The sequence below is a fragment of the Meles meles genome, chromosome 1 (assembly GCF_922984935.1).
Source record: "Meles meles chromosome 1, mMelMel3.1 paternal haplotype, whole genome shotgun sequence".
Taxonomy (NCBI): domain Eukaryota; kingdom Metazoa; phylum Chordata; class Mammalia; order Carnivora; family Mustelidae; genus Meles; species Meles meles.
Window position 1 is genome coordinate 96,232,956 of NC_060066.1, and position 19,502 is coordinate 96,252,457.

The window sequence follows — 19,502 nt, forward strand, 5'->3', positions numbered from 1 at the left end:
TTCCTTCATCCTAGGAATAGTGTATTTCACTTTTATAGCAAGTTAAACTCTGAGAGAAGTGAATCCTTCCATACATTTTGTTCTGTAAACTTTTTCTTTACATAGAACCCAACCTAAGAAATAGTTAATATTGTATTATTTGAAACTTCATATACATAAAAGTAATTATAGTCTTCCTTTAGCTATATAAAATTGATATCTTTTTAAATATAATTGAGAATATTCAACATTCTGTAAATTATTTTTTATCATTAATTATGTATCTGGGAGATATTTTTATATTTGCACATACTTCATTTCTTTCAGTGAATTATACATTATATGGATGCACCTGAATCTAAATAACTAGAATTTATTTAATAATTAGTTAATTTCAAGAATTAGTCATTTATTTAAGAACATTTACTATACACATCTCTGACTTATTCTAGGGTAGATAAAAGAGATTTCAATCATAGAATATCAATTTTCAATTTTAAGATACTAAAATTGATGCCTTACATGGTTCTGCCCATTTATATTCCTACCAGTGGTGAAAGTGCAATAACATCCATCTGATAAAAAATATTTTATCCCTGCCCTCCATTTGTTTATTTTCTCTTTCTGGTACTCCTATTGATTGGATGACCTGGAGGGCCTGTATATCTCTTAGCTTTCTTTCACATGCTCTTTTAGTCTTTTTTCATTATATAATGTGGGATAGTTCCTTGAATTTCTCATCTAGCACTTTCATTTATTTAATTTTTCATTTTGATACCCTTTTCTATTTTAACTCCATTCCAGAAAATTTCAAACATACATAGTTGTAGAAGGGATGGTGTAATGAACCCACTCAACTTTAAGAATTGTCAACTGATGCCAGTTGACCCAACTTTCACCCTCTCCCCCAAGCAACCTTCAGATTATTTTGAAGTTAATCCCAGACATCACAATATTTCATACACAAATTTTTCAGTGTCTAAATTGAAAAGATAGGACTCTATTTTTATTTTTTCAGTTTAGTAGTGTTAAGTATGTTCACATTGCTGTGCAACAGATCTCCAGAAATTTTCCATCTTGCATAATAAACTGTATATCCATTGAACAACTCCTCATTCTCCCCTCCCCCCCAGCCCTTGGCAACCACCATTCTAATTTGTTTCTAAACTTTGACAACTTTAGGTACCTCATATAAGTGGAGTCATAGAGTTATATTTCTTTTTGTGACTGACTGGCTTATTTCATTTAGCATAATGTCCTTACACTTCATCCTCGTGCCATATAAGATTTCTTTCTTTTTAAAGTCTGAATAATATTGCATGTATATACCACATTTATTCATTCTTCATTCATTTATCCCTCCATGAACATTTGAGTGGCTTCTACCTCTTGACTATTGTGAACAATACTGCAGTGAACCACAGGAGTACTACTATCTCTCAAGACCCAGCTTTCAAATTCTTTTAGGTAAACACCCAGAAGTGGGATTGCTGGATCATATGGTATAACTATATTTTTAATTTTTTAACTTTTCCATAGTGGCAGCACCATTTTACATTCCCACAATGATTCCAATGTTTCCACCTCCTCAACAATACATTTACTGGGTTTTTGTTTGTTTGGTTTTTTTTTTTTTTTGATAGTAGACATCCTAATGGATGTGAGGTAGTATTACATTATGTTTTGATTTGCATTTCTCTAATGATTAGTGAAGTTGAGCATCTTTACTTGGACTTGTTAGCCATTTCTGTATCTTTTTTGGAGAAATGTCTGTACAAGTTCTTTGTCCATGTTTTCGTCAGGTTATTTTGTTCTTGTTGGGTAATAAGAGTTCTTTCTATATTCTGAATATTTAACTCATTATTAGATATGTAATTTGCAAATATTTTCTCCCATTCTGTAGGTTGCCTTTTCACTGTTGATTGTTTCCTTTGATGCGCAGGCTTTTTAAAGTTTGATATAGTCCCATTTGTCTATTTTTGCTTTTGTTTCCTATGCTTTTGGTGTCATATCTAAGAAATCATTGCCAAATCCCATGCCATGAAGCTTTTCATTGGTGTTTTCTTCTGGGATTTTTGTTGTTTAGGCATTAGTTTAAGTCTGATCAATTTTGGGTTTGTTTTTGTAAAAAGATATAGGAAATTTTTGTATATGGCTTCATTCTTTTGCATTTGATATCCCGTTTTTCCATCACCGTTTTTTAAGGAGGCTCTCCTTTCCCCCACTGAAGGGTCTTGGCACCCTGATTGAAAACATTTGACCCAATATGTGAGGGTTGAGGCATCTCTGCATTCCAGGAAAAAATCCCACTTTGTCATAGTGTATAATTCTTTTCATGTGCTGATGAACTTGGTTGGCTAGTATTTTGCTGAAGATTTTTGCATCAATATTTATCAAGGATATTGGTCTATAGTTTTCTTTTTTTTATTGAGGTATAATTGCCTTTAACTTATTAAATGTGTTGCAGGTGTACCAGGTAATAATTCAGTTTTGTATAGAGTCTGTAGTTTTCTTATGGTGTTTTTGGCTTTGGTATTGGGATGATTCTGTCATCATAGAAGGAGTCTGGAAGTGTTCACTTCTCCAGTTTTTTTAGAGGAGTTTAAGAAGGATTGGTGTTAATTCTTTAAATGTTTGGTAGCATTCCCCAGTAAAGCCATCTGATCCTGGGGTTTTGTTTGTTGGCAGATTTTTTATTACAGATTCAATCTCCTTACTAGTCTGTTCAAATTTTTTATTTCTTCATAATTCAGTCTTAGCAGGTTGTACATTTCTTATAGTTTATTCAATTTGTTGGTATATAAGTGTTTGTAGTATTCTCTTATAATCCTTTTCATTTCTGTGGGATTAGTTGTAATGTCCCATATTTCAATTCTAATTTTAGTTATTGAAGTAGTCTCTTTTTTTTTTCAAGTGATCTAGCTGAGGGTTTTTCAATTTTATTGATCATTTCAACCATCCAACTCTTAGTTTTATTGATATCCCTATTGTTTTTTTTTCCTGTTCTTTATTTTGTTTATGCTCTGATCTTTGGTATTATCTTCCTCATGCTAACTTTCAGTTTCTTCTTCTTTCTCTAGTTGTTATAAAATTAGAATACTGATATGAGACTTTCTTATTTCTTAATGTAAGCATTTACACCTATAATATTCCCTGTGGTACTGCATTCACTTCATCTCATAACTTTTGGCTTACTGTTTTTCCATTCTCCTTTGTCTCACAATAGTTTCTAATTTCCCCTGTGAATTCCTTGACCAAACAATTTGGCCAAATTGGTTTTTCTGAATTCCAGAAAGTTGTTGAACTCACAATTTCCATTTTCTATTTTGTTATTTATTTATTCCTTGGTTTTCCTCTATGATAATTTTAGTGAGGTCTCCAGGCAGAGTTGAAGCAACTCTCTTGGCTCAGTCTGCAATCCTGGCTGAGAGTTAACTGATTCTTAAAGTTTCTTGAGCATCTATTTTATATAGATAACCTATCTAGTTCTCATTAAGAAGAAAGAACAGCATTGTGCCAACGGGTAGGGGCTCCTGAACCAGATCATCTAGGTTCCAAATTAGGCTGTGCTCTTTTCTAGCTGAGATTTTGAGTATGTTACTTACATTCTTATATCTTAATTTTCTCATCAGTCAAATGAGAATAAAAAAAATAAATGCCTCACAGAGTTATTGGAAGGTGAAATGAGTTAATATTTTTAATGTGCTTAGGTCAGTGCTTGGCATAGCTATTTCAATATTTGGAAAGTAATAAATTTGAATTTCAGAAAATGAAATGTATCTGAAAATGTGGCCCCTTGAATTTGTCTCACTCATATCTGCTACAGAGTACCCTGAATACAATTGCATTTAAAAAAATTTTTTTTCTGCTTAGGAATTGACTAAAATTCAGTAGTGACCACTTTCACAGTTAAGTAGATAGTTAGTAAAAAGCAAATATATAAGTTTAAATGACTGTGTGTATGCCTGACAAGATACACAGGCATCATAGTCACAAGTGAAATAAATTCATAGAAAGTCCAACTCTTGCCTCAGAGGCAAGAGGATCAACCTGGCAAAAGAAACACTCAAGGAAACAGATTCCAAACATTTGTTTCCTTTTATTTTTATTAATTATTGCATTCTCACAGCAAAGCTTGAGGAGAGTAAGAGCTCTACCTAGTTAAAGCCCAACCAAAAGACCATAATAAACAGTGGAAAATATAGTTCTACAAAATTGCAGTATTTTTTAGAAAGAACTTTTGACATTGTTTTCCTATAAGCATTTTGACAGGTGTTTTTAATCATATAATGTTCATTATTTGTTCACGTACAATTTAGCACATAGTACATTACCAAGTCTCAAGTGTTTTCATTTCTTCAAGAGTCAACACCGTGAGCTTAAGTGTTTTCCAAAGGCAAGTCCCATTGAACTTTGCTTTAAAGAAAATGAGGGAAGGCCCACAAGAGCAGAGAGTTTTTTTTTTAATTTTATTTATTTGATAGAGAGAGAGAGAGATCACAAGTAGGCAGAGAGGCAGGCAGAGAGAGAGGGGGGAAGCAGGCTCCCCGCTGAGCAGAGAGCCCGATGTGGGGCTCGATCCCAAGACCCTGAGATCATGTCCTGAGCTGAAGGCAGAGGCTTAACCCAATGAGCCACCCAGGTGCCCAAGCAGAAAGTATATTGTCTCTTAAAACTGAGAAAGAAAGAAACCAATACACTAAAACCAGTAAGCCTGATTTATCACAATTCAGTCAATAGCTGCCATAATGCCAGAAAATGAGGTGGACATATGATTCCTCTTTTTGTTTTTCTTTTGAAATAATCTCAAACTTACATAAAAGCTACAAGAACATTGCAAAGACCATTTTGTCAACCATTTGGGTAAAAGTCAACAGGACACTCCATCACCCCCAAACTCTTCAATGTATTATTTCCCACACAAAAACACATTCTCCAACACAATCATAATATACCCATCAAAATTAGGATATTCACACTGATACATTATTTCCATCTAATCCTCATCTCTCATTCAAATTTTGTCAGTTGTCCTAGTTTTACTATTTAGAGCACAAGGATCCAGAAGAGAATCAGGCACCCCCTGAGTTAACAAGTCTTGTTAGTCTCATTTAGACCACGACAGTTCCTTGGTGTTCCCTTGACCTTCATGACCTTGATGTTTCTGAAAGTTATAGGCGCTGAAATTTGGATACCTTTCTAACCCAACTTAGGATGCAGCACCACATGCAGAGCTGACTCTACTGAGGACCTCCCACTTGGGCTGGATGCCCTAAGTTGTGCCACTGTTGTCACTGCCACCACAGTGACATCACCTCATCCTGCTTAGGCTTCAATACACTTGCACTGGGCCCCCCACCCATGCAGGCACCCCTCTCACTCTACTGAGGCACTAGTACCCTGCACTTGGATGTCCCACCACAGATACCCACCTCACCCTCCTCAGGCACTGATACCCTGCAATGGGAGCGTTGCAGCTCCCAACCCCCTGGGTGGGTGGTCTCACACAAAGGCTGAATTGCTCAGGGAGAGAGGGATGATGGGAAAAAGAAGAAGACAGCTTTAGACAGTGTTAAAAACCATGTCTTAGTATCTGTCTAAACATGAATTGTAGCAGACAAAAATCTGAACCAGTTGATGAGCTGAAGTCATTTTACTAAGCAGAAATCACAAATTTTAAACAAAAATCTTTTAGTTTATATCAAGAATCCCAAAGGATTATTTTGGGATATTAAAATGGATGGTTACATTTGACTACAATTATTGTAAAAACATGCACAGAGAATTCACTCAGCCTTAAACATTTTACATTTATACATAAAAAATGATATTCAATCTACTTTGCTCAAACTAAAAAATGAAATCAATAAAAATTATTACATAAAACATTTAAATTAGTATAATATAAAATTTGGGTTCTTGTTTTATAATGACATGTTAGTGTTCTCTAGAGAAATAGAACCAATAACATATATATGTGAAATTTATTGAAATATATGAAATTTACTGTAAGGAATTGGCTCATGTTATTATGAATGCCGAGAAGTCCCAAGATCCGCTGTGTGAGTCAGCAAGCACAGACCCAGGAGAGTCAATGGTTTAGTTCTAGTCTCAGTCCAAAGGCCTGAGAACCAGGAGATTCTATGGTATTAGTTCCAGTCTGTAGGCTAACAGGTTCGAAAATAGGCCAGGTATGGGGCGCCTGGGTGGCTCAGTGGGTTAAAGCCTCTGCCTTCGGCTCAGGTCATGATCTCAGGGTCCTGGGATCGAGTCCCACATCAGGCTCTCTGCTCAGCAGGGAGCCTGCTTCCCTCTCTCTCTCTCTCTGCCTGCCTCTCTGCTACTTGTGATCTCTCTCTGTCAAACAAATAAATAAAATCTTTAAAAAAAAAAAAAAAGAAAATAGGTCAGGTAGAGGCTCAAGTCTGAAGGCAGGAAGAAAATGTCCCTGCTCAAAAGCAGTCAGGAGGGAGGAGGTCCTTCTTACTCCCAGGAAGGTTAGCATTTTTGTTCTATTTGGGCATTCCACTGTTTGGATGAGGCCCACATATATTGGGGTGAGAGGCAATCTGTTTTACTCAGTGTACTGATTTAAATGTCAATCTTATTCAAAAACAGCCTTGTAGGGGCGCCTGGGTGGCTCAGTGGGTTAAAGCCTCTGCCTTCGGCTCAGATCATGATCTCGGGGCCCTGGGATGGAGCCCCGCATCAGGCTCTCTGCTCAGCAGGGACCCTGCTTCCCCCTCTCTCTCCGCTTGCTTCTCTGTCTACTTGTGATCTCTCTGTCAAATGAATAAATAAATAAATAAAATCTTAAAAAAAAAAAACAACAGCCTTGTAGAAGCACCCAGAATAATGTTAAGCCAAATATCTGGGCCCCTCATGGTCTAGTCAAGTTGACATATGAAATTAGCCATCACAGGGACACCTGGTTGTTTCACTCTGACTCTTGATTTCGGTTCAGTCCCAGTCTCAGGGTTGTGAGATCAAAATTAACCATTACAAATGACAACCTGAATGTTCCTACTGGAAGCCCTCTTTCCTACAGGAAACTGCTAGTCCATGCTACCATCATTTCTTTTTTTTCTCTTTCACCTATAACATAAAATCTAACATCTTAACTGCTTTTAATTATGCAGCTCAGTAGTGTCAAATATATGCACATTGTGGTGAAGCAGATCTCCAGAACTGTCATTTTGCAAAACTGAAATTCTACACTCCTTAAACAACTCCCCTTTCCCCTGCCCCTAACCTCTTGATCACCATGCTACTTTCTGTTTCTCAGAATATAACGATGTCAGATACCTCACAGTACTGGAATCATAATACTATTTGTCATTTTGTGACTGGCTTATGTCACTTAACAGAATGTCCTCAAGGTCCACCCATGCTGTAGTATTTGACAGGATTTTCTTTCTTGTTAAGACTGGGTAATATTCCACTGCATACATACCACATTTTCTGTATCTGTTTACCTACTAATGGACATTTAGGTTGTTTCCACCTCTTGGCTATGAACATGCATGTTCAAAACCCTACTTTCAATTCTTTGGGGTAAATTTCCAGAAGTGGGATTGCTGGATTGTGTGGTCTATCATCACTTCTTACCTAGGCTATTGCAAGAGCTTCCCTGCTTTCCCTTTGCCCCAGGCTCATTCTAGTTTTTTTCCATAAGTGCTAAAATTATCTTTCAAATATTTAAATCAGGTCATGTCATTTTTTTCTGTTTAAATTTCTCCAACAGAGACATCTAATTTCTGCTTAGAATGTACAGAACTAGAAGAAGTGCCACTCCCAATCTTACAACAATAACAAAGAAAAAAACCTCAAGTTCATGGCTTTTATTGAACTCATCAAGCTGCTGAGGTCTTAACACAATCAGTTATCTAAGGAGAGACAGGCATTTTCTGGGAGAGACCAGATGCAAGCATTTGCTTATCTCGGGGAAGACAGAGCTGCTAAGAAGAATCAAATATTTTTCATCCTTTGTGATTTATCAGTTTCAGAAAAATCTCCTTTAGGGAATATTACATTCTGAAAAATAATTTTACAGATAATTAAAATGTAATGCTTGAGTTATTTTTAAAGATTTTATTTATTTATTTGACAGAGAGAGACAGCCAGAGAGGGAACACAAGGAAGGGAAGTGGGAGACGAAGAAGCAGGCTTCCTTCCTTCCCGATAGGGGGCTGGATCCCAGGACCCTGGGATCATGACCTGAGCCAAAGGCAGATGCTTAACGACTGAGCCACCCAGGTGTCCCTAATGCTTGAATTTCTAAAGCATTTCTTTCATCCATTTGCAATGAAACCTTTCTAAAATGTGCTCTACTTTACCCCGCTTTATTAAATAGAGTATACATACTATTATTGGTCTTTTTTTTAGACTAGAGGATCACTCTGAAACTCAGGTGTTACATTGTGATAGAAGACCATCATGTTCTCAAGGACCATCACATCAGGAGAGGCCCTTGGTTCATTTAAAGAGATGCTCCTCTAACTGATCTTCTGTTCCTTCAGGAAAGACCTTCAAGGCTGTCCTTTCCAGGGGCGCCTGGGTGGCTCAGTGGATTAAGCCACTGCCTTCGTCTCAGGTCATGATCTCAGGGGCCTGGGATCGAGCCCCGCATCGGGCTCTCTGCTCCGCAGGGAGCCTGCTTCCTCCTCTCTCTCTGCCTGCCTCTCTGCCTACTTGTGATCTCTCTCTCTGTCAAATAAATAAATAAAATCTTAAAAAAAAAAAAGGCTGTCCTTTCCAGTGGCATAATGCCTAGTGGAAAACCTTCTCTTTGGAAAGAGCAAGGCAAATGTCCAATTATCTTAGCTCTCAGATGAAAGCTACCAGTAGACCCTAGGAATGGAGTGGACTGGAATCTATCTAGGTCCCTGGTCAATCTTATACCCATATGATTGAACTCACCTGCCCTTTCAAGGCTTTGAGAACATATCTGAGGAGTGACATGCCCACTAAACTCAAGAGAGTGTGCAAGCCTATCCAGATCTAGTTACAATGCTTTACTAGAATTCACACTCGAGTTATAATGCTCCCCACACAGTGTCCTTCACCTTTCTTTTCTTCACTAGTATATCATGGGCATCATTTTAGGCATTTTATTTTTGTGTTTATGGAACTATGCTAATCTTTTTAATGATTACGTGGGATTCTGCTGTGTAGCTATACCAAAATTTACTTATCTGGCACCCCTTTGATAGATACTTAGATTTTTTTATTCTAGTTTTTGTTGCTGTTGTTGTTGTGAACAATGCAGCACTGTATATCTTTGTACTTTTGACTTTGCATAATGTACTGCAGTGCCTTTTTGCTCATTCCCCTCTTACACAGGGCATTCTTATTGTCTTTGGGGCATTTTCCAGAATGAAAGGTGAAAACTGTATCTCGTACTTTTGCTTTTTATTTATTCCCTTAAAGATTTCCATATATTTATGGAGTATTTTTGTTTTTCCATAAAATGTATGTTTCCATTTGCCTCAATAAATATAAATTTACAGTCTTAATTGTTATAAAAGTGCTAAGGGCTACAGCCCCCACCTGCCAATGGATATGTAATTTGATCCTACCCTAGAAAAAATTACTCATGTCTCTATTTTCACTCCTCAATTTTTTTTTTTAAGATTTATTTGAGAGAGAGTGCATGGGCAAATAAATGGGGTGGGGGAAGGGCAGGGAGAGAGGTGGAGAGAATCTCAAGCAGACTCCCACCAAGTGCAGAACCTGAAGGCAGGGCCCCATCTTACAACCCCAAGATCATGACCTGAGCTGAAATCAAGAGTTGGATGCTCAACCATCTGAGCCACCCAGGTGCCCCCCCATTCAATTATTTTTTGCACGATCAGTTAAGGGTAGCTAGATATCCGATCGAAAAGTCATTGCCAAAAAAGTAATGAGGCACTGATGCACTGAGTAAATGTGTATTAATACCCAAGGTGAGATTTCTGGATATACTGGGAACAGAGGAAATCAGGAGATAAAAATTTCTATAACATGACTTCAACTTAAGTATGAGCCTACTTAAGGAAAGGTTCATAGTGATTGCCTATTTCCGTTTTCTTTTTTTAAGGCAAAGAATGCTTTCTTGTACACTTTCATCATTATCTATAGGAAAATAATTTTATGTCCTACACAGAAAACTTATAAAACTTTGAAAAGATTGTGATTTTTAAATGTGAACTTTGAAGTTTTATTCTTGAAGTAATCTTTCTGTAAGTTTTTGGCAGTTGTACTATTCTTTTAATATTTTACTTGATTCCTTGAGAGTATATTAAGAATTTGGTTCCAATTGCAGAAGACAGTCAAGCTCTGTGATGAAGGCAATGCTCAGTAGATCATGTTTTTCTGCAAATTTCAATATGGTTTTGATAAGATCATGGTTTCAATTCAAGGAGTATTTGTTTTATTATCTGCACAGCTCTAAGCTAGATGTTTCACCTAACTCACTTGGAGTTTGCCAAGGACCCATTACCGATGTGAAATATAAGTAGGAATGTATTACATTGAGGGCCTGGAGGTGGGGCCAAGGAGGTGCCAAGGAAGAGGAATTAAACAGGTAAAGGAGTGTTCCAGGCAGAAGGACCAGCTCATAGGTGAGAAAGAGCCTGGCATGTGAAAGAGTCTGAGAGAAGTTAACAGTAGATGAAATATCTGGCCAGGGATTCATGTGAGAAGAGAGATAGGACTGGAGAGGTAAGACAGGTCAGGTCATGCAGGGGCTTTATTCTATGCTAAGGACTATGAACTATCTTCAGAGAAAGAAGAGAGCATAAGAGGGTTCTGGTCAGAGAAGTAAGATGATGAGATTCAGTATAAAAATGGATTGGAGGGGAAGGAGAAGCCCAAAGACTGGAAGACCATTTCAAGAGCCCAGATGAGACATGATTGCAACTTTAACTAAAATAGTGGAAATTGGAATGGAGAGAGTTCTGTCACTGTGAGAAGTTTTCCGAAGGTAGAATCTACCATATTTGTAAATAGGTTGAATAGGAGGAAGAAGGTAAGTGAAAAGTGATGTGGAGTCTCCAGAATCAGAGAGCTGATAGAGCATTTACAAAGAATACTAGAGAAGGCTTGGAGGGCTGAATTGACAGGTTTGAGGTGGCCATGTGACATCCTGTGCAGATACTTGGTAGACAGCTAGATAAAGTGGATTGGAAGATTAACAGAGAAATCTGGAGTTGAGATTAGACATAGGAGCATCAACACAAAGATAACTGCAGTCATAGAAACAGATAAGATAGCCCAGGACATGTGTCAAGTGAGATAAGATGGGCTGGATAGAACCCTGGGAGGCAAATGCTATCAAGAAAACCAAGGGACTGTGGAATAAGGGAAGCCAAAGAAACACTGTAAGAATGAGGGAGATACCAACAGGGTCAAATAAGACACAAGTCAAATAAGATGAGTCCATTAGATTTAGCAGAAACTTACACAACAATAGCTTCAAAAAGCTAGTGGAAATGGGAGAGAGGTTGGGGATGGAGGATGAGAAGTGGGAGGAAGGTGAGACAATGGTGGCAGTGAGCACAAACAAATAGTTCTGGAAAGTCTGAATGTAATGGAGATAAAGGTCCAGAGGCCAGCAGCATGTGGTTGAGCAGGCTTTGTGTTCTTCAGGTGAACTTAAGGTGTTTTTAAAGGCCGATGGAAGAGAGACAAGAGTTGAACATATGAGAGAAAGGGGTGGCAAGTGAAGGAGAAAGCAGTAAATGATGACACATCGTGGGAGAAGGCAATGGTGGGATTCGTGAGAGAGTGGGAGGAATGGAATCCAGAGACAGGTAGAGGGATTAGCTTGAAGAAGAGGAGGGGCACCTTACCCTCTATTGTAAGTAGAAGGAAAGAGGTAAGGACAAGGCCTATTGGCTGCTAAGGGCATTTGTTCAGTACCTAAAGTTCAGTAATTGCTCATATGTCAATTCCTAGTGTCTCTGGGAATAACAGAAAGAGTCATGAGCACATAAGGAGGGAACTGTGGAATCTAAGACTTTAAGAGAGTGAGGAAAGTATGAGAAAGCTTAAAGGAGACCAGGAGAGAGAGAGAGAGCCTATCAGAAAACAGAAGAATTTGGACATGGTAAGGCTGATTTTGTAATGGCACCAATTCAAGCCATTTTATTACTTTTTCTGTAGTTGCATCCTCAAGATTTAGAAATGGGGAAAGCAAATGGTTGTCTTGATCCAGGAGTAGGGTTTTCCAGACTACAACAATGGTGGGAGATATGACAAGAGACTGGAGAATATTATCAAGAATATTACCAATAGTAAAAACATCCCCCAAAATTCTATTAAAAAATAAGCCAAGAACTTAAATAGACATTTTTCCAAAGAATACATATAAATGTTCAGCATGTATATGAAAAGATACTCAACACCCTTAATCATCTGGGAAATGTAAGTTAAAACCACAATAAGATATTATCTCATATCTGTTAGGGTGGCTAATGATCAAAAATATCAAAGACACCAGTGTTGTTGAGAGTGTGGAGAATTGATACCTTCATGCATTATTGGTGGGAATGCAAACAGGGAAAGCCACTGTGAAAAACAGTATGGAAGCATCTCAAAAAATTAAAAATAGGATTACCATATGATCCAGCAATCCCACTTCTTGATATTTATCTAAAAGAATTGAAATCAGGATCTCAAAGAGATATTGGTACTTACATGTTCATTGTAGCACTGCTTGTAATAGCCAAGATGTGGAAACATCCTAAATTTTCTTGATGATGAGTGAATGGATTTTTTAAACTGCAGTATAGATACACACAATGGAATATTATTTAGCCTTAAAAAAGAAGGAAATCCTGGGATACGTGACAACATAGATGAATCTTGAGGACGCTGTGCTAAATGAAGTAAGCCAGTCACAGAACGATAAATACTGTATGATTTCACTTATCCTACACAGTCAAACTTGCTAACAGATACATGAAAAAGTGTTCAAGTTCATTATTCATCAGGGAAATGTAAATCAAAACTACAATGAGCTATCACGCACCTCACACCTGTCAGAATGGCAAAAATCAAAAACACAAGGAACAAACAAGTGTTTACAAGGATGTGGAGAAAAAGGAACCCTCGTGCACTGTTGGTGGGAATACAAACTGGTGCAATCACTGTGAAAAGCAGTATGGCGGTTCCTCAAAAAGTTAAAAAATTGAACTACCTTATGATCCTGCACTCACGCTACTGGGTATTTACCGAAAAAAACGACAGCAACGCTAATTCAAAGGGATACATGCACCTCTTTGTTTAAAGCAGCATTATTTATAATAGGCAAGATATGGAAGCAGCCCATTAACAAATGGATAAAGAAGATGCAGTATATAAATAATGGAATATTATTTAGCCATAAAAAGCATAAAATCTTGCCATTTATGAGGACATGGATGGAGTTAGAGTATAATGCTAAGTGAAATAAGTCAGAGAAAGACAACATATGATTTAACTCTGTGGAATTTAAGAAACAAAATAAATCAGCAAAGGAAAATAAAGAGAGAGAAAAATAAACCAAGAAACAGACTCTTAGCTATTGGAGAACAAACTGATGGTTACCAGAGGGGAGGAGGTTCGGGGATGGGGTGAATATGTAATGGGGATTAAAGAGGGTGCTTGTGATGAGCACTGGTGATGTCTGGAAGTGGTAAATCACTATATTGTACATGTGAAACTAATATAACACCATATTTTTGTTTGTTTGTTTGTTCTTTAAAGATTTTATTTATTTATTTGACAGAGAGACCACAAGTAGGCAGAGAGACAGGCAGAGACAGGAAAAGATGGCGGGGCTCGATCTCAGGACCCTGAGATCATGACCTGAGCCGAAGGCAGAGGCTTTAACCCACTGAGCCACCCAGGCGCCCCCACCATATGTTAACTATATTGGAATTAAAATAAAAACTTTTAAAAATTTTAAAAAGGAAAATGCAAATGAAAACCACATAAACTGTCACCTAACACCTGTTAGAATGGCTGTTATCAAAAAGACAAGATATAACAAGTGTTGGCAAGGTTGTTAGAGCAAAGGAATCCTCATGCACTGTTGATGGGAATGTAAATTGGTGTAGCTATTATTCAAAAAATTAAAAATAGAACTACCATATTACCCAGCAATTCCACTTCTGGATATTTATCCAAAGAGTGCAAAAACATTGAGATGGAAACATGTGCACACCCCCACTTTCACTGCAGCATTACTTACAATAGTCAAGACATGGGAACAGCCTAAATTTCCACTGATGGATGAAAGGATAAAGAAAATTATATATATATATGTATATACATACATACATACATACATATACATTTATATATATATATATATATATATAATAAAATAAAAGCTCTCTCTATATATTCCACAATTGAATATTATTCAGCCATTAAAAAGAATGAAATCTTGGCATTTGGGATAAAATGGACAGAACTTGAAGGCATTATGCTAAGTGAAATAAGTCAAACAGAGAAAGATAAATACCATATGATCTTATTTATATGTGAACATAAGAAACAAAGAAACAAACAAAAACCAAACCCATAGATACAGAGAATAGATTGGTGTTGCCACAGGCAGGGGTAGGGAGTGGGCAAAATGGATGAAGTGGTCAAAAGGTACAAACTTCCAGCTATAAAATAAATAAGTCCTGTGGATGTCATGAGCAATGTGACTATAGTTAACAAAACTCTATTGCATATTTGAAAGTTGCTAAGAGAGTAGAACTTGCAAGTTCGCATCACAAGAAAAAAAATTCTTAACTATGTATGATGATGGATGTTAATAAGACTTGCTGTGATTAGTTTGAGATATTTACATATATTGAATAATTATGCCATACACCTGAAACTAATATAATGTTATAGGTTAACATATGTCAGTAAAAAAGAAAATACTTTTGGAATAAAATCGACAAATTCAATTAAACCTTACACTTCATCTGTAGAAGGACTTCTAAAATTTTGCCTTCATAAGTCACATGGTTTGTTTTTACATATGGAAAGTTACATATCAAGTCACAAACATCCCATGTGAGGAAATAATTAGCGAAAAATTCTGTTAGAAGAATAAATGGATTTTCATATTTATAGAGGTGACAAAAGAAATAACGTCTGAAGAATACAGTGGCTTAAAATGGAGAAGCTAAAAAAATAATAAAAATAAAATAAATAAAAATAAAATGGAGCATCTAGGAGTGCCTGGGTGGCTCAGTCAGTTAAGCGGGGTCCCTGCTCAGTGAGGAACCTTCTTCTCCCTTGCCCTCTCCTTTTACAGCTCCCCCTGCTTGTGCTCTCTTAAATAAATAAATAAACAAACAAATAAATAAAATTTAAAAATGGAAACACTATTCACTCCGCTGAGCAAGAAAGGATCTCTTTGACCTTTCTTCCTCCCCCGAAACCCTAACCTGCTCTTCTTTCCAAACACCAGTCCCTCCCACCACCCACCCGATCTGTCTCAATAGCCACACATACAAACATACATGCTTCTCCTCTGTGGCAAGTGAGGTCTCAGCTAGGATTCAACTAGGATAGAGGGGGCGGTCCCTCCAGTAGATTATTTTCATCCACTGCTAAGATGTAGCACTAGAGGGGAAAGGAGAACCTCATCCAAAGCCAGGAGCTGGTGTCAGAGAGAAATGATTTTTAAGTATAGCACAGAATTTGTTGCTAAGTTTCTCAACTGCCCAGCTTCCTCAAACACCTGGATTTCAGTGAAAAGGGAGATTGTTATAAAAAGCAGAAGAGAAATCTCAGTAGGATATTGAGAACAAAGGGAAGCCTTGTTTCCTAAATCAGATAACCATTGGGAGTGAGGAGTGCTCCCCACTTGAGGATACAGCTGCCTTAGTGGCAAGTGAGTCCTGCCCATGTTGGCGCCTCTGATTGGCAGCAGCAGCCTTGGCTGTTGCTCAGCACCTGTGCCAAGTTCTGCAGCATCTGCTTACTCACTTGGCGGCACCAGAGGAGGGAAGAATTTGAAAGCATTGCAGGTTGTAGAACAGTTGATGGGGAGGACAAAAACATATCTATTATTGTGTTATTGTTGTTTTCATCCTATTTTTTTTCCTGGGCTGGTATATTCTAGGGAACTGTGGATTATAAGAACTTCAGACGCCATCCCTTCTATTTCTTTCTCCATGTCACTGCTCAAGACTTCTTGAGCTGTCATTTGGACTATTGCAGTAGCGTCCCAACGGGTCTGCCTGCCTCCCCCATTTCTAACCCACCAAATGCACCTTCACCAGATTGTCTTCTGACAAATCAGTGTCACCATGTCACCACATGATCAGATTAAGTACAAACAGCTCCCCGTCTCCCTGGTAATTTGGTTGCGGCCCACCTCTCCACCTTGAGCTCTGATTAAACAGCCTCTTTGCCAGGCTCAAAGTATCCTACCCTTAAGTCTCTGCCTCTTTCCCATCTGGGTGCATTATGATCCTGCCACTTCTTCAAGGTTTGTCTCAAAGAGCACCTTCTCCATGGAGCTCTTCCTGACTCCCAGCATTGCTCTGTTCTCACCCGCTTGCGTCCCCACAGCACATTGCTCACACCTCTCCTCTAGCAATGAGGATTTATAAAGCATCCCCTCTGTGCCAGGCAAGATTGGATAGGAATGACCTCGAGGAGGTTGTGTCTAGAAAAGGAGACAGACACTGCAACAGACATTATGTATAATGATCTGGTAACTGATGCATCAGAACTGAAACACACTTTTTTTTTCTTTTTTAAAGATTTTATTTATTTATTTTTCAGAAAGAGAGAGAGAGAAAGAGAGAGAGAGAGCAGCTTGGCAGGGAGCCTGAGGCAGGACTCGATCGCAGGACCCCGGGATCACAACCTGAGCTGAAGGCAGATGCCCAACTGACTGAGCCACCCAGGCACCCCTGAAACAAGCATTTATCAACACCTGATAACACTTTTAGGTAAATGGCAAATTTAGTCTGGTACTGAGTTATCTGTGTGTCTCCCACACCTCCCATCACCAATTGATTGCACTTTGCCTAAGAAGGTGTCTTACTCTGTCTAGATCCAGAGAAGTAGTTCATACACTCCTGGCATACAGACATTTTTTTTTCCATCCAAATGAATTTCAATTTGAAAGAAGAAGCAGAAAGTCTTGTTCATCTCCAGTCCACATCCTTCTGTCATCCTCAATGTATCAGGCCTGGGATACCTACATTCACCTTACTCTCCCAGCAGGAGAAACAATAGAGTTTGGCCATTTACAGGGGTACTGAGTAGCCTCAACCCCCAACTACATCCCTGCCTAAATTTGAAAAGCCATTATCAAAATCTTCCCTGGAAACTATCTTTCCCATTCTCTAATATCTTCAAGGTCCTTGAAATAGGACCAAGAAGCAAAACATAAAACATAGCAAACAAGAAACAAAACTAAATAATTACATCAGAGACAGAACATAACCTATTTAAATTCTAATGCTGGTATTAAGTAAAATAAGAGGATTATAAAAAAGAGTTAAAATAGTCAAGGTCATGGGAGCAAAGAATTTTGGTAGCTAGGTATGGGAGGATGGGGAAACAGAGAGTTGCTAATCAATGGGTATAAAAGTTCAGTTACACAAGGTAAGTAATTTCTAGATATCTGTTGTACAACATTGTGTCTATCAATAACAATACTGTGTTGTGCACTTTAAAATCTGTTAAGAGGGTTGATCTCATGTTAAGTGCTTTCACTATAATTAAAAGAAATTACCAAGAGCTATATTATGAAATCCATGAATGAAAGGGAAAGTGTGCAGGGCACCTGGGTGGCTCAGTGGGTTAAGCCTCTGCCTTCGGCCCAGGTCATGATCTCAGCATCCTGGGATCGAGTCCCACATCGGGCTTTCTGCTCAGTGGCGAGCCTGCTTCCCTCTCTCTCTCTCTCTCTGCCTGCCTCTCTATCTACTTGTGGTCTCTCTCTGTCAAATAAATAAAATCTTAAAAAAAAAAAAGAAAGGGAAAGTGTAAAACAAAGGCAGATTCTGATAATTACATTCTGGCAGAATGAAAGAAAGTCAAAGTATGGCTGATAATCTCACAGCAGCATTCGAGTTATACACACATGTACACATACACACAGTGTACAGTTGAAAAGGGTATTGGACTCGATGTCAGAAGATGTGGATTCCAATTCCTATTTGTCCCTCTTTCCTGACCTTGAGCAAGTAATCTGACCTCTCTGGGACTCAGATACCTTCTGCATAAAGGTTTAGACTAAAATGAGCTTAGAAGTCCCCTTCAGCTTTGAAATTCTAGAATTCTGGGATTATATTGAAAAGAAATCATTTTCCCATGATTCTACATGGATGTGCTGCTAACTTCCAGCTATGGCTATAAACCACAACTAGTAGGAATGATGTTACACTCCACAATCACTAGAGGACTTTCTGTTGTTTAATTTTTTTAAAAGATTTTATGTATTTATTTGACAGAGAGATCACAAGTAGGCAGAGAGGCAGGCAGAGAGAGTGGGGGAAGCAGGATCACTGTTGAGCTGAGAGCCAGATGTGGGGCTCAATCCCAGGACCCTGAGATCATGACCTGAGCCAAAGGTAGAGGCTTAACCCACTGAGCCACCCTGGAACCCCTTTCTATTGTTTTAATTCAGACTAGAGATCTGAGAATATTGGTATGACAAGTTTAGAGAAGTATGAGGATTTTTATTTTAAAGTGGCTACAGCAAAGACTCTAGTAACATTCCATAACACAAAGTTTTTTGTTCGAAAGGAGTGCTACTAAATAATAACTGCTAACTCATTTTTCATTTTTAAATAAATGCACGCAGCACTGCAAATCCGAGGAGATACGCAAAACTATAAACATAATAAGGAGTCAGTGTGAAGAGAAAAAGGGATTATTTTAAACTGATCTCCTGCCCTCTATTGTCTTTTATGATATGACTGTGGCTGTTAGTAAGGTTACCCATATATCATAGTTTGTCTGGGACAGTCCTGGTTTATGTTTTTTTTTTTAAAGATTTTATTTATTTATTTGACAGACAGAGAGATCACAAGTAGGCAGAGAGGCAGGCAGAGAGAGAGAGGAGGAAGCAGGCTCCCTGATGCTCAGAGAGACCGATATGGGGCTCGATCCCAGGACCCTGGGACCATGACCTGGGCTGAAGGCAGAGGCTTTAACCCACTGAGTGACCCAGGCGCCCCCTGGTTTATGTTTTTGTTCTTATGTAATTCAGGGTGTTTCTCCCTTTTACTCTCGAAAAAGTCCTAGTTTGGATGCTAAGTTATAAGGTCACCCTATTGTTAGTAGATTCGTTTCTGCTTTGCTTAATTCCTAAAACCACTTCAAAGATATTCTTCATCTGGTTCTCAAATGTTTCTTCAGATCAGCTTTATGAAAACTGATTGCAGCCAGAAGAATTGGTTTTCCCCTTTCTTTTTCATTTCCTCACTGCAGCATTATGAAGAGCCACATTTGTTACAGTGATTTAAATTGCTGATGTTAGAATGATTTCTCTCTGACATATAAAGAGCTCAGAAGTCATTGCTCCT